This window comes from Anoplolepis gracilipes, chromosome 5 (genome assembly GCF_047496725.1).
Source record: "Anoplolepis gracilipes chromosome 5, ASM4749672v1, whole genome shotgun sequence".
Taxonomy (NCBI): Eukaryota; Metazoa; Arthropoda; class Insecta; order Hymenoptera; family Formicidae; genus Anoplolepis; species Anoplolepis gracilipes.
In genome coordinates, this window is record NC_132974.1 from 6526231 (window position 1) to 6541713 (window position 15483).

The 15483-nt window shown below is 44.7% G+C and overlaps 1 long non-coding RNA gene across 1 annotated transcript in view; it reads left to right on the plus strand.

The window, feature by feature from the left end:
* The window catches only part of LOC140665660 (uncharacterized), a 216204-nt gene that overhangs the window by 111038 nt on the left and 89683 nt on the right, over window positions 1-15483 (plus strand). The gene's annotated exons all lie outside the window — the stretch shown is intronic.

The window sequence follows — 15483 nt, forward strand, 5'->3', positions numbered from 1 at the left end:
CCCTCTTCGTTCCCGCGCCTTCCCGCCTGCCCTCATGAACGATGTGCGCTGTGTACGATGCGCTGCGCTCTTGCATCTTCGTGTACGTTGTGCGCTGTGCGCTGTGCGCGCGGCCGTGCCCAGCCCGGCGCGCGCGCGCTGCGCGGCTTGGCTTGGCTTGGTGTACCGAGGCGTCAGGTGGATGACGCCATGTACGTCGCGTAGACCGTTTATAATGACGATAACCGGCCAGCACGGATCCTCTCTCGAATCCGGATAAGTTTTCATGGCCAGCGGCGGCGCCGACCGCTACGAAAACGATGGCGTTGACACGTCCTCCCACGGAGGGAGGGATGGGGAGAGGTGCGAATACGATTTGGGTAATTTAGTTGCGGGAATTAGGCGCGGAAACTAGCGTCTAATTTTTGTCCCTCTCTCCCCAACTTCTCGTTAATGATTTGTAGACGAGAGGGTAGTTCTGGACGATATATATATATATATATATAGATATATATATATATATATATATTTTGAAGCTTTATGTACAGGATTTCGCAAAACTCTTTCGCGAGATTTACGAACCACGCGAAGCTCTTTCTTTAATTCGTTTAATTAAAATAATTTTTTAATTCTGGATTCTTGATAATAATCGTGATAAATATCGACAAAAAGCGCGGACGATAAGCCGCTGTAGAAACTTCTTGTTATTAAAGGGGAGAACGTCTTTAGCACGACGAGTTAGGCAAATTTCTCTAGTTAACGTGTCGAGTTGGACACACTTGGGAGATCGATATTTTCGATATGTATATTAGAGTTCACGTAATGTTATGTTGTGTGAACGTTAAGTTTCGCGCTCGATGACGATTCGTAAAAGAGTTCTGAAAAGGAGAAAGTAATCGTGATTTTCTGTAAAGGAGGCTTTAACATTGCGTACGAGTATTCAATTACAGGCTTTTACGCGACTTAAGCGACAGTTAAAGTACGAGCCTTTCGCTCTTCGCAGTATCTCCAACACTCCATTCTAGGGGCCATAGAACGGCTGGTAAACGATGAGGGGTGGCTTCTCTGTCGCTACCCAATAACGATTTGGAGGCGTTATCGTGGCTTTACATCCCTTTGGCCCTGGCGTGACAGTAAGGTTAGCACGCCGTTGTTGCGTACACGCCAGAATGGAGTTCACGTTCATCGTGTATTTCGAATCGTGGCACTGACCACAGTACACTCCATCGTACTTTATAGCGGATAGATAGACAAGAAGATACTACGATAAAAACGATTCTTTAGAAATAATCTCGATTAACTGACCTTTTCTTTACGTGGAATAAAATACTTAAAAATATCTTTTCTTTCTTAGAAATTAATCGGTGCAATAACGCTCTGTTTTATCACTTGTATCGAATTATTCGTAAGATATTAATATGTCGAATAATTTGAAGACAGAGATTTCAATGAAATTTATTAATTAATTCCAGAAGGAACGATACATAAGTACAAAGGTCAACTTTTAATCTTGGATGAAATCTGACCTGCCTGGCACGTCGATCGGTTTACTCCGTCTCTGTCTGTCGCATGCAATAACAATTTGGAGGCGTCCGTGCGGCTTTACATGCTTCGGTACCACCGTGACAATAAGGTTAACACAGCGACATTGCGTACGCGACGTAACCGGGTACGTACACCATCGTATTTCGAATCCTAGCGCTGACCGCAGCTCGCTCCATCGCGCTTCCACGGGGGTTGCTCGGCCGCCCCCAGGTCGGCGTGCCTCGCCTCTGGAAATTCTCCAGCGGCATTCCCTAGCGCGAGCCTTTCGTCGATAGAGAGGCTGGATCTTATTACGACCTGCAGACTACGCGTCGAGGTATGATTTCGTTGCATATGATGCGGGGACCCGGGATCGATCGATTCCGAGAGCCGAGGCCATCGTTTTCAATTCTCTCGCCACCGCTGTATTTTCTGCTCGCGAGACTTTTGCGTCGGTAAACAAAATATTCAATAACATAAAATGGAAAATTGTGTTTGTGATTTTATCAACGGAATTACATGTCAAAATTTTAACACCGAGACAGAGAGAGAGAGAGAGAGAGAGAGAGAGAGAGAGAGAGAGAGAGAGAGAGAGAGAGAGAGAGAGAGAGAGAGAGAGAGATCGTGATATTAAAATATAAAAATAATATAATATAATATACGTACGTATATAACAAAAAAAAATACATATGACAAAAAAATTATAGCGTGAAAGGACATATAATTGATATCGAATTTCAAAGTATCGTCAGTGCGTTTACACACTCGTAGCTCTCGTTTCTTTTTCATCTTTCGAATCGTTCCTTCCTTCCGTTCGGGAAAAAGACGCGGTTCAAAGGGAGGGAATCGTGGTAAGGAAGGGTAGCCACGACTGAAAAAGAGGGATCTCGCAGACGATCCTTTTCGCCTCCCTACCGTACGTCGCTGACGGTTCCTCGTAATTGTATCGATTGTCTTAGGGCGACAACTACTTTACGGCCAACCGTTACGCGCCACGAAAGGTGCACCGGTCGCGTCCCGTCTCTCTTATGTCCCCCTTTAGTACAGGGTGACCCGCTTTGTTGTTTCACAACCGATCGAAAAATAAAAATTCCTAACCGGATGAGAGTTTGACCTGGATCTTTTGTGGACGCGGGGTAAAGGGGGAGAGTAAGGGGCAGCTCGCAGACACAATGCGTCGACGAAATATTTGCATATACGGACGGCCAACGGCGACGGCATGTGGCGCATCGCACGAGTTGCTTCTCTCTTTCTCTCTCGAGAAGGGGATCGAGGAAAGGGTCGATAAAAGGGAAAAAATTGAATTTTGCCGCCTCTATCGTCCTCGGCGCGTCCGCGATGTTACTCCATACGGAAGGACAAGGGCCGACACGGACGGCCCAGGTAGATAGATAGGACCGGCTGACTCCGGACACAAGGGGATGAAAATCCGTGTTTTTTCCACCCTTTATCCATCCCTCGTGATACCCAGCCCATCGGGTAATCATAATAATGAGAGGAGAAAGACCGGTTGACCATCGGGCGGCCCCGAGGGGCGATAAAACAATCGCGGCTCATTTTTTGCCACGCCAGCTGCAGCCGGCAGCATCAGCCGTGATCGTCCGCTAGTCATAACCTTTGGACACATTGTGCGGGCCAGATTCTCGATTTGTCGACGTATCGCCTTTTTCGCGCGGATCGTTTCAATCCTCGCGACGTTAGAAAAAAATAAAAAAAAGTCTGATATTCGACATAAATCTTTTAATAATACTCATTACGCTATAACGGCAGTATCTAGGTCATTTCTAAACGATATCCATTAAATAAAACGTATTAAAATACGAGAACCCTTTCGTCTACTTTAATTTAAAAGATGCTCACTATTCAACGTTCGTTTGCCACGTGAGATCGATTCACTCATCTGTAAGCGGGACGAAAGCCCGAGAGAGGATCGAAAACGTCCTTCCCCGAAGGGACGGCGACTCACGGGACACCCACTTGGCTAGTCGCCTAATGATCAGCGGAGGAATCGTGATGGCGAGCGGTAGGGGAGAGAGATAGAGAGAGTTGTCGGGAAGGGCTGAAGAGGTCAATGGCTGACGGTTCTGGGTAATTAGTAAAAACAAAGGAGCCTGGCCGCGAGAAGGAATCGAGAAATAATCATCAGAGACGAGCATAAGAGACAAGCTGAAAGAGAAGCAGCCGAGCGGTCGGTGAGAAGGGGGAGGGTGCGAAGAACGGCGGTGGTATAGACGCGCGAGATAAAATCTAAATGGGAAAGTAATCCCTCGACGTTGATGAGGAAACGAGCGGGCAGGCGGCGGCGAGGAAGGCGCGGGCGGGCTACTCGCTGAGAGAAACGATCTTCTCTTTAGACGCCTCCTTTTTCGTTCTCTAGGTCATGACACCTGGGCGCTCTTCGGTGGTCTTCCGCGATGTAAACACCTAGCTAGAGCGCATCTCACACACAGCCGGTCCGCCGGTGCTATCGGGCTAAGCGCTCGGGCTTAACCTAACCCAACCCTAGCGTGTCGACGACCACCGGCCACCGCCGTCGCCGCCGCCGCCGCCGCCGCCACCACCGTCGTCGTCGACGTGGCGGCATGTCCGGCGTATGTAGGTAGGTAACCCTATATCGATTCTCCCACCTCGAGAAAATAACGGGGGATCTCACGGTAGAGATCTGCTCTCGGTAAAATTATTTCGCGCAAAGAGTTTCCGCGAAACCGGCCTGCTAACAGCTCGCTTCGCTAACCGCCGTTGCAACCCTTTTGGGCGGCGGAAGGGTAAAGCGAAGGGCTCACCGGCACTCGGGATAATCAAATGAAAACAAAAATCGCAGAGCCAGCCAACCTCTCTCGAACGACCGAACAGCAGGAGGAAGAAGAAAGTTACACGGCCAACTTTCGCCTTTTTCGCCGCAATTTGCGGCCGATTCAGCCGTGAATCTCGGTCCCCACTTGGTTGAACGGCTCCTCTCTCACGTTTCCTCTCTCGCGGTATTTCCATACCGCTCGACAACTGCGGCGAAGGTCAATGTTCCCTTCGTCCAACTCGTGCTCGCTGGATGAGAGCTTGCGAGCGATTAATCGCGTACACAAACGATATCAATCGCGCGTTTGAATTATTAAGCTTCAATTTTCGGCTTTCTAACGGTTCGTTGTAACGTTACTATTTCGCTATTCGATATATTTCCCCTCTCCAAATTTAGGAAATAATACTTGGCTTGATTTAGTTGAATATATATTATATATTGTTTGGTTTTGTTATTATATGATGCTTGAGCTTGATTTATCTGTTTCGTCCTTCCTCGAGGTCGGCGACACGAGTGACCTAGATTCCGTAAGGTTGAATCGCTCTTATTTTGTGCTCGACAGTTTTTTTTGACATTCTCGAGTATCGCGTGACAGACCGATTGTTGTTAAGAAAGAAAGAGGTGACTGTAGGAAAGGTGGGGGAATATGACGCGCGAGAGACGAGACACGCTGTTTATTAAGTGTTCCAGATGGGCCAGATGCCCATTCTCCGCGTACACGTAACACGTGGATAATCGGAAGAGCCGAGCCGACGATCGTCGTAGCATATGCCGCGATCTTCCACGAGAGCAGCTGCGGCCTGCATCAGAATGTATCGACATTACGAGTAAGGTGTAATCTCGAAAGATTATCATGCCGAAATACGTATACTTTTCTACAGAGCTTTATATGGATAGCGATACTCTCTTTCAAATAGGGTTTCGAAAATGTTTCGAAAATTAATTATTTAATTTATTATTTATTTACATATTTTACTTATTATTTATATATGTACGGAGATATGGTTACAACACGAAAGTATGTACGCGTACGCAGTATACACACGGCGTATTTGAACGGAATTGTGAAATGGTGTAATTTTTAAATATTTATCGTGTTCCTCAAATAATTGCGTATTGATCGATTTTATATGACAGACAATATTTGTACGATTTTATATTTCGCCCCTCCGGTCGCTTGGAAATTTGACTGATACCATGTCGAATCGTTTCGACGTTTTACAATAGTTACTCTAGAATCGCGTGTTTATAAATAGTAAAGTTAAATAAGTCGCGAAATATTTCGACCATTTCATTCGAGGTCATCATCGCCGGGCCTCTCATTGTTCGAGTCTCTTCCTTTTGTGCGCGCGTGTCTGGTCTGTTTTCGGGAAGGGAACAAAAGGTGCCGAAAGGGGCCAAAAGAAAAAAAAAAAAAAAAAAAAAAAATGGAGAATAAGAGAACTTAAGGGCGGCATTGTCCGTCGAATATCTACGAAGAATGCGAGCGGACTGATTTCGTCCTTGCGCGCCCGTTGCTCCCGTTACAAAAAATAATAATTATCCGGGCGTTTTGTGTCGCTCGGTATAGCGGAGCGGAAATTCTTTTCAGCGACACATTGAGACGCTCGCTTATGCGACGTACGTCGAACCTATGTCAATCGTCGATTCTCTCGGGCACAGCCGGCGCATTCTTGGCACGTCGTTCGCGAGACACGTGAACTTTGTTTATCTATAAAGTCGCGCGGCTGATTAAGTCGCGGTAAAGTCGGGCCTGGGGCGCAGCGATGGAAGGGAAAAGAGAGAGAGAGAGAGAGAGAGAGAGAGAGAGAGAGAGAGAGAGAGAGAGAGAGAGGACGGTTAAGATCCAGCAATGTTTCAAACTGTGCGCGGCGTAAACCACCTCGGCCAACTCGGTTCCCGTTCCTTATCGCGCGAGAAACGGCCCGAGGAGCCGCCCGCGCTTCTCTTATAATGAAATTCTCCGAAAGAACGAAGAAAGTTTTAAAAGTGCAAAAGTGCGCCGAGAGAGACAAAAGAGCGACACGCGCGGGATGGCTGACAGGGAGGACGAGAGATTTAAGAGGATCATAAATCGAGACGACGTCTTGGCGCCGCGAATATCTCGAGGAGATTAGAGAGGAGGCGCGCTCTCTTTCCTCTCTTTTCCCCTCGAAAAAAAGGATCATCGTGAAAACTTTTGCCTCGTTAGTGACTAGTTTTTTTCTTATCTTTAGCTTTTATTTCCCTAGAAGAGAAAACACGGGAGAAAAAGCGGGACAGGACTCCTTAATCTCTCGATTACATACAATGCAATTCTAATCTATCGATATCAGATATACTTGGCCGATTTATTGACGTTTTATAAATAATTGATAATACATGTGCATGTATATATATATATATAATATAAGAATTTGTTGGCACACAAATTTTCTCTCAATAATTATCGATACGAAAAACGCGAAACATTGCAAGTTTCAACAGTGATGATGCGATACGCTTGTTTCTAATTGAAAGCAAAGTCTGTAGATTTTTAATTAAGAAAATTCAAGATCGACCTCCGCTGGTCCATCCATCCATCCATCCATCCGTCTATCGAGTACTGCCTGTTCCTCGGAGACTCCTCAAACAGTTTTATAATTGATTTCATTTTCATTTATTTTAGCACGAACCCCCAACTCCCACCTCTCGCTTCCGCTCGCTCTCTCGTCACTTGGTCGTGCCTTGAGAAGACAGTGCCATTCCCCTTCTTGCCCTTACCCTCCCTCTACGTAGCACCCCGTCGTCGCCGCGACCTCACGCCGCAATCAATTTAATGTTTTAATTAAGAGAGTATCCGTGAAAAATTAGATTTTAATCGGATCGCACCTTTCCATCGGGGGTGCCTTTCCGCAATTCTCTCTATTTATTTTGGGGCGGTGCCCTTTAATAAATAATTTTAATTGCTCTGATATTTTTGAAAGACAAGACTCCACTTTTCTCTGTCTCTTTCATTCTCTCCCTCTCTCTCTCTCTCTCTCTCTCTCTCTCTCTCTCTCTCTCTCTCTCACTCTCTTTCTCTTTCTCTTCTTTTCTTTTCTTTGGTCTTTTTTCGACATGCTCGATATTTATTGATCAATCTGATTTATTCATAGACATCTAATACAGATGCTCGCGGTTCAAGCGCGGTTAAATATATATTTTGATCTTTTTTAATAACAAATAGAACGAAACAGTTTTGTGAAGAATGCCAGGACGATATTTGGCAAAGAATGTTATTTTAAATCGACGACTTTTTGACCGTACATCCGTTGAATTCACGCCGCGATCGCGTCGATGGGAGAAAAAGAAGGAGAGGTGTTTACGCGCGTGTTTTAATTACACGCAAACGAAATTTAATTAACGTCGTTACCCGGACCAGGAGCGGGGCGGGCAGGGGGCGAGGGGGGAGAGGGCCGCTTTCGCGCGGACGAACGTGCGAGAACGATCGATGAATTGTCCTCGAACGGGCAAATCAGTTGCGAAACACGCTCCCGCGCCGTTGGTTGCCCCGACTAGCGCGCTCGGCGCAGTCTAAAAAAGAAAAAGGTAGGAGAGAGAAGGTCCACCATTTTCCGCGGCTATTCTAGAGTGTTATGCAACCGCCGACCGATGCATTTGGCCGGGCAGAGCTTTATGGCCGAGGCTCGCACGCGCAAAAATGTTTGTTTTAACTTTGGTGCCCCCCCGCCTCCCTGTCGCGCCCCCCCTTCCCCCCGGCCGCTCCCCTGTATCGCTGCCTCTCCCGACCATATTCGAATTCGGTTGCCAGCCTTGAATTATTCAGAATGCGAGAAAATCCGTAAAATTAGACCTCTTTCGCTTTTCCGTTTCTCTCTCTTTCGTTTTCTCGCTATTCTATCGTTGTTGAAAAGTTGGCCGAACGACATGAGTGGACTTTTCTAGCGTTACCGCGTAAATGCGCGTCGACGGATTAATCGATGAGTCGAAATTAACCCGCGGGCATTCGCGTCACAGAACAGGCGTTGCTTCAGGTTAAAATAGCGCGTAATAAACGTTTGTACTTTTATCGACATGGATATTTTAGAAGGATAAAAACGGAATCGGATAAAGTTATATAAATTCGCAAGACAATTCGCATAATTGCGATGTAATAAGAAAATCGCATTTGATCTGAAAATATAACTCAATTATCGCTATGTCACGTTGATTAAACTACCAACAACAACGTGCGGAACAGAATCTTGCGGTTAAAAACTGATCTGTCTCTTTCTTTATTGTCAAACTGAACGGTACCGAACGACGCTTTTAAGATATTTCCATTTGTAAGTCGCAGCATTAAACAACGAATATCCCTCTTTGGCACGCTAATGGAAATCGCCTTAAAAAGTTGCCGCATGGCCCTAGGGATACCATCTGCAAAATTTCGAAATCTTCCAACGCGTTTACGTAGGCGTATTCCCATCGGAACGCCTAAAAGAAAGCGAATGAAAGACAGAGGAAGAGAGAAAGAGAGAGAGAGAGAGAGAGAGAGAGAGAGAGAGAGAGAAAGAAAGAAAGAGAGTCGAGTAGCATGGGGTTCGCCCGTTCCACATTTTTCACCCTCCATTTTTACGCCATCTTTCGTCAGTGGCGATCCACCCTCTTTGTATTTTCCCCCGACTCTTTTCCACGCTCTTTCCCTTTTCTCTTCTCTCTCTCTCTCTCTCTCTCTCTCTCTCTCTCTCTCTCTCTCTCTCTCTCTCTCTCTCTCTTTCTCTCTCCCTCTCTCTCTCGCTGTTATACACGTACATATTCTCCCTTTCTGTTCTTTTAAACTCCCCCTCTCTCTCTCCCTTTCCCTCTGTTTCCGTCCTTCTCCGTTCGTTACATGGCTCTTCCATTGTTTTGATCAATAAAGCGCAATTGAAATGACTTTGTGGGACGGATATCTCTTTTTTTATAACTGAGTACAATCAAAAAGTATATTGTACACATCAAACGATAACGGATCGATCAAACATGGATGATTTTTATTTTTCATTTTTTTTTTTTTGCGTGGTGCATCGCAGAATTGATTTCAACAGACAATTTTCGTTATTCAGATCATGAACGACGACTTTCTCACTACTTTAACTTTAGCTGGCTGAAAGATAATAGAGCGAGAAGGAACTTTTTATCTTTTTAGAAGGAAAGAAAAAGTTTAATTTCCGGCTTGCAATTGAACGATTCAATCTGTCGTAAGGATAATAGAATCACGTGTAAAAGAAGTTTTCTCTCTTCTTTTTGGTAGATTGGAAACTGAATTTTTTTTTTTTTTCGATAATCTCTGTCGCATAGCAACATTTTTATAGTAATTAGATTTTTTATTTATTTTATTTACCTATTACATTTTGTAACAAAACAAACAGCTTGCCATTGCATTTAATCGAACAATTCGTGAAGTATTAAATTTCTGTGGCTTTATGAACATTTTATATACCGTCGAGTCGGTCCTTTTATTTTATTCATTTTAATTCATTTAATTGGCTAAATATTTTTTTAATTGCGTTATTCGTATATGAACACATCGGATAAACTTTAATGTCATGACTCGAATTAGTAAATCTTTTCATATTAATAACTCTATTTTAGCCACGCGTATATATTTCTTCATGGAATAGTGCTCATTATCTCGTCGTTCCATCGTCGAAAATAGCTGTGTCCATCATCACGGATACCATGAATTATTATCATACTTTTCGCGGCTTATCTCACTGCGCGATGAAATCATTTTACATAGCGTACTTGAAACTTTGTTTGTATCGCTAACATGTATGTCGCAGCAGACAAATTACTTGTAAAACTTTTATATTTACTCCTTGCCAAAAAAGTTTAAATCTCCATTCAATGAAAACTCTATTTTACTCATCTTCTTTTTTTCATACTACTTTTAAAATATGCAATTAAAAAATGTCGAAAAAATTAATTCTACAGCATCTAATGTATTCAAAATGAGAAACGCAAAAAATGTCGTTGTTAAGACCGCGATGGTTACGAGGGAAGGCAAAGCGGGGAGCGAGTTTAAAGAGAATCATCCGAGCTTTTTTCTTGTCCCCGCTCATCATCTCGGAGCAAGTATTCTTCTCGCGGTGTGCAGAGAGTAATTATTTTTCCGGCCCTCATTCTCATGGATAACCCTTTCCTCGTGCCGAGGATCCTCCTCGCGCTCTCTCGAGAAGAAAGAAAATGTAAGGGTGAGTCGGGATAGAGTAGGAAGCAACCCTTACGTTGGAGACGAAGCGTCGTACCGCGAGTAATTCGAACGGGAGAAAAGAAATTAGCGAAATTAAACGTCAGGCCGTGCCTCGAAAAGATCGAAGGGCATGACAAACCCCTCGTCCTTTCTTCGCGTTCCTTCCACTTTTTATCGGGTACGGACTATTTGCGATTAATTATTCGAGCAACAGCGAAAAATAGATCCAAATAGGTGAGAGTAATTATGAGAATAAAAGGAAAGAGAATCGGGCAAGTATTCTCGGAATTGTTTCGATAACATGAAATCACAAGTGTCAGAACACATGGTACTTGACTAAAGGGCTATAGCTGTAAATGCGCGACCATATTCGTACGATTGTCCTTGCATTACGTGCGCGTTATATTCATCCGTCACTTCGATTGAAACGCGAGAGATATTTCGAATCGTAAACAACGAGTACATCAGATACGCTGTTTAAATGAAATTAAAACTTATGATTATCGGGAATTTTGTGCGCGTGTATTAACATCACCGTTGAATCACAGTTTCATTCGTATAATTGTGAGAGGGAATATTTTTATTTTATTTTTAATTGCAAGAGGAGAGAAAACGAGAGAGCAGAGTAATAAAAAAAAATTTAATAAAATTAATAAAATAATGTTAATATAATTATAAAATGGGAAAAAAAAGAAAAAAAAAAAAAGAGTGTGGAGGATTTAAGAGGAATGTGTTAAGCATCATCTAATTTGGCGCGTAAATAATTGTACGATGCAGGCAAGATTGAATAGACAGCGCGCACAATCGATCCGATATTTATCCGTGAGCGATTCTGGGCGACGACAAAGCTCCGAAAAGGGATTCGCGTGTATTTTTAGTCGAGCGCGCACGACGCGCGTAACTCATATAACTCATATATTTGTTAAAACCTGCCTGGTCAAAAGCAGCACTTCGTAAATGGAATTAATCTGTCGATGCGTACCGTGCGTCCATTTAATATCCATCACGCGTTCATCACTGCAGAAGCGATCCAGCCGGTGTTCGCGTCGCGCCGTTGCGTAGTTGCCCTTCCTCTCCTCTCTCTCTTTCCCTTTTTGCCGCGGTTCGTCCTTCTTTTCCGCGGCGTCCGTCTCTCGCCATCGAATCTCGCGGGGTTGAACTCGCCGAAACTTCTAATTTCGTGGAATCCGCGACGGTGACCGGCCGATGATGACAAATTTTGTGCGTAGCATCTTAATGCGCCGCGCGCCCGTCGAAAACTGACCTCGCAGCCGGCCGCCTTAAAAAAGGGGGGCAGAAGGGCCCTTTCGAGACGGGAGAGGGATGGCCCATCTCGCACGGGGTCCTCGCGAACGCACACGAGTGGGGGTCAGAAAAGGGGCGAGCATCACGGTGTCCAGGATTCTTTCATTTTTTCGCGGCTCTCTTTCCCTCTTCCGTTTCGTGCGAGCGAGCGTTATATTTCGTCTTCCCTCCCGACAGACGTATCTCAAGATAGGTTGAACCTGTTTAAGGGCTGTGTTTAAAGATCGAATCAAAGGGCGATGGTAGGGTCGGTGAATGTATCTCCTGGAAACGCGCTATTGTAATTGTAACATCATCGTTCTCATGGCGCTGATGCGCGTCGAGACTATTGTGGGACGAACTCGTTTATTTATACATACTTTTCAGCGGGAAAGGAAGCGCGAGGGTTTTCTCCTGGATTCTATGGGAAACGGGCGGTGCATACGAACGCATTCTATTATCGATTGCAAGGGACTTTAGGTGCAACAATTATAATATTCTGTGAGAATACAATCTGAAATATATGTTTCTAAATTATTTATTTAGAAAAAATACATTTATATATATATATATATATATATGTAATCTTTGAAGAGGATTGGAATAATTTATTGATTCATGCGAATAATTTGCATTGTGGAACTGAAAATTTTTCCTGTGAAAAAAAAAAAAAGCCCGGACCGACGGAAAAGCGTGCGCGCGCGGTGTCGATATTTCCGGCTCGCGGAATTTTTTTTTAAATTCATCTCGCTTTTATTCTCGGTACACTACGCACAATACATATGCCGGCAGTAATTTATTGACACACGTTCACTTCACATGTTCCCCGATACACTTTATTTGTCCTTTATTATTTATCGCCGTCGAAATTCTGCGCATTGTTTTCCAAAACACTGCAACTAATCACCGCCACCCTACTCCCCCTTCCCCCTCTTCCCCCCCCCGCGTCCCAAACCTCACACCAACCCTCGTGCTATTTCCCCGTACACCGCCACTTCCACCCCCGCCTCTCTCTTCTCTCTGGCACCTATTCGATCGATCGTTCCGCACGACCCTGCCACGGATTGTCTACGGTCGATCCTCGATACCTCGTCGGTTTTCGAGGTAGCTACGCCGACACTCTTGGCATGTTCGTCGAGGAAGCCGGGGCGGCAGAACAGCAGCAGTAGCAACAGCAGCAGCAGCGGTAGCAACAGCAACGATAGCGATAGTAGTAGGGTTCAAAGCGAATTCTCGGAGAGAAACGAAAAACGGGATTGGGAGACATTGGGAAGATATTCCCGACGTCGTTTCTCCATCCGCCACAGTCTTTCGGTTTTGTTAGTAGTTTTGCGTCTAAAGCGTACCCGGCAGAGTTTCTGCAAGCAAGGAATATTAAATGTTTGTTAAGGTCGAGAGCATGAAAGAATCTAACGAAGCGAGACACTGACGATTAAAAGTCATTTGATTTTTTTCTTACGAATGCAAATTTGATCCGCGGTAGAACGAGGGTGTATAATTGTACATGTTGATCAAAATACTATTCGAGTGTAAAATATACAAGTTTGCTCTATTTGTGTGTTACATACTCTCTCTCTCTCTCTCTCTCTCTCTCTCTCTCTCTCTCTCTCTCTCTCTAAATTAATCTAGTATATGTATATCATATACGAAATGAAATAACTCTAGTAATTATAATTAATTGTAATAATGATTTTGTTATTGAATCGACTGATTGAGTTGTTCAATTCTTAAGTCTTATTAATGAAATTTATATCTCTCGTAATTAAATTTTGATAAAGTTTTTCGTTAATACTTTATTCTTTTTTTCTATCTAATTTAATATCTGATTTGTTTAAAGATTTTCTTATCATTTTCGCCATTATTCGCGAGCATCTCTTTCGTTATGAATATAGCGATAGCAGGTATATTATATTAAGAGTGTCATAAGTATTAGCCGAGTCATTCACTCTAAGCGTGCGATGACTTTTCCTACCTTAGTGAAAAGGCTAATCCAAATTCCGCAACGCCACCGTTTAAGACTCCCTCGTAATCACCGTAATCATCATTTTCATCGTCATCTTCGTCATCGTTATCGGCATCCTTTTCCGCTCGGTGCAGCCTGTTTTTCCAGTTCATCCGACGCCGTTTCCCGAGTCGTGGCGTTTCCTCTTTTCACGCCTCATCCACTTTTCCTCTCGATTTCGATCTCTGTCTCACCGATCTCACGCATCGCGATCACTCTCGCGATCGATCGAGTCCCGTTGTAAACGCACGTGCTCTTTCAGCGGATTCGTGCGTGGAATCGGTAAATCGATTTCCCCCTTCGACCTCGCGTAACATATATTACCGTACCCTTTCGCGAGATCGCAGATCGCGTGGCAGTCTCACAGTTGCCACTCGATAATCGCAAACAAGGCAAACAAAGTTTCGCCTTCTTCGCGTCGAAGAAGAATCAATGCGGACTTTCCGATCGACTGCTATTTATAGTTTGGTTTTTCGCGAGTGTTACTTGTGTCGGGGAAAACGTGATTAGGCTAACCAGGTTAAGCTACAATAGCGAGTTTTCCGAGGCTCTCGACCAATTTTTCTTCGCCGTGATTTATTTCACCCTCGTACTTGGCCAATTGTTTTAGCATGATTCTGTTCCGTCCTTATTTGCTTGTTACAAGATTTACTATTTTTATCTGCCCCTATTGATCCACAATAAGATTTAGTTTTTTCAGATCATTCGATTAAGTCGAGTTTCATCCCGGATGCGGCGAGGCCGCCGATTCTCCATTCGCGCGTTGTTCCCGTCTTGGGAGAATTGGATAAGCGCGACGACGCAATTGCGATTCGCAATGCCAGCCGGATGCGGATTATCGGAGACTCGGCGCATGCGAGTCGTCTCTCGTGCGGTACTGTTCTCGCTCGTGTCTGCTCTTCCGATACACTCGTTAAATACGATACATCAAAGTTCTCCGAATATTCCTGTGCGATGATTCGACGCGATTCAAACGGTAGATCGATGGTAAATTGAGTGTCTCACGAAACTTTTCACGAAAATCACAAACCTTTTGCAGAAAAAGAATCGATTTCCCTCATACGACGTTGGTCACCCCGAAAGTTTAAAAAAAAAATTCTATTCAATTTTTTTCACTATCGGTGGATTGTATCTCCACTAATATCGCGAAAAGAGAAGGGTTTCACCAGGTGTCTCGAAGGATTCCGATGACTCGCACGTGCGTATATACGAGCGTGCACGCGCAACGACCGGTATGATATGATAATTCGCACAGACGCACTCACACACTGTGCAATCAAAAGACGGATCTGCGCGAAGAAGAGTATCCGAGCAGAGACGGTTGGTGGTCTCTCCCTTGCTTGCGAGTCTCGTAATCGGAAACAATTTTCGCGGATTTTCCGACGCGGCCGAGAGAGAGAAGAGGGCTCCTCCTGATGCGCGGAAGCGCGTCACTGAAATCGTCTATATATCTCTCGATCTTTATCACCGCGCGATCTCGTCCTCCTCCTCCTCCACCCTCTGTTTTCCGTCTCTTTTTCTCTCTCCCCTCGCTCTCCTTTTTTCCTCTCCTCTCTCTCCGCGGGCTCCCTCTCCGGGTTGTCTCTCTTTTGACGATTGGTATCGGCGCTCGCGCGGCGGTTGACGCACAGCTCACGAGGTCTCTCGGGGACGCGCGCGCGTATCGTACTCGCGGGGGCCTCGACTTCGATATTTCTGCGATTTATTGCGGCGCGACTTAGAAAT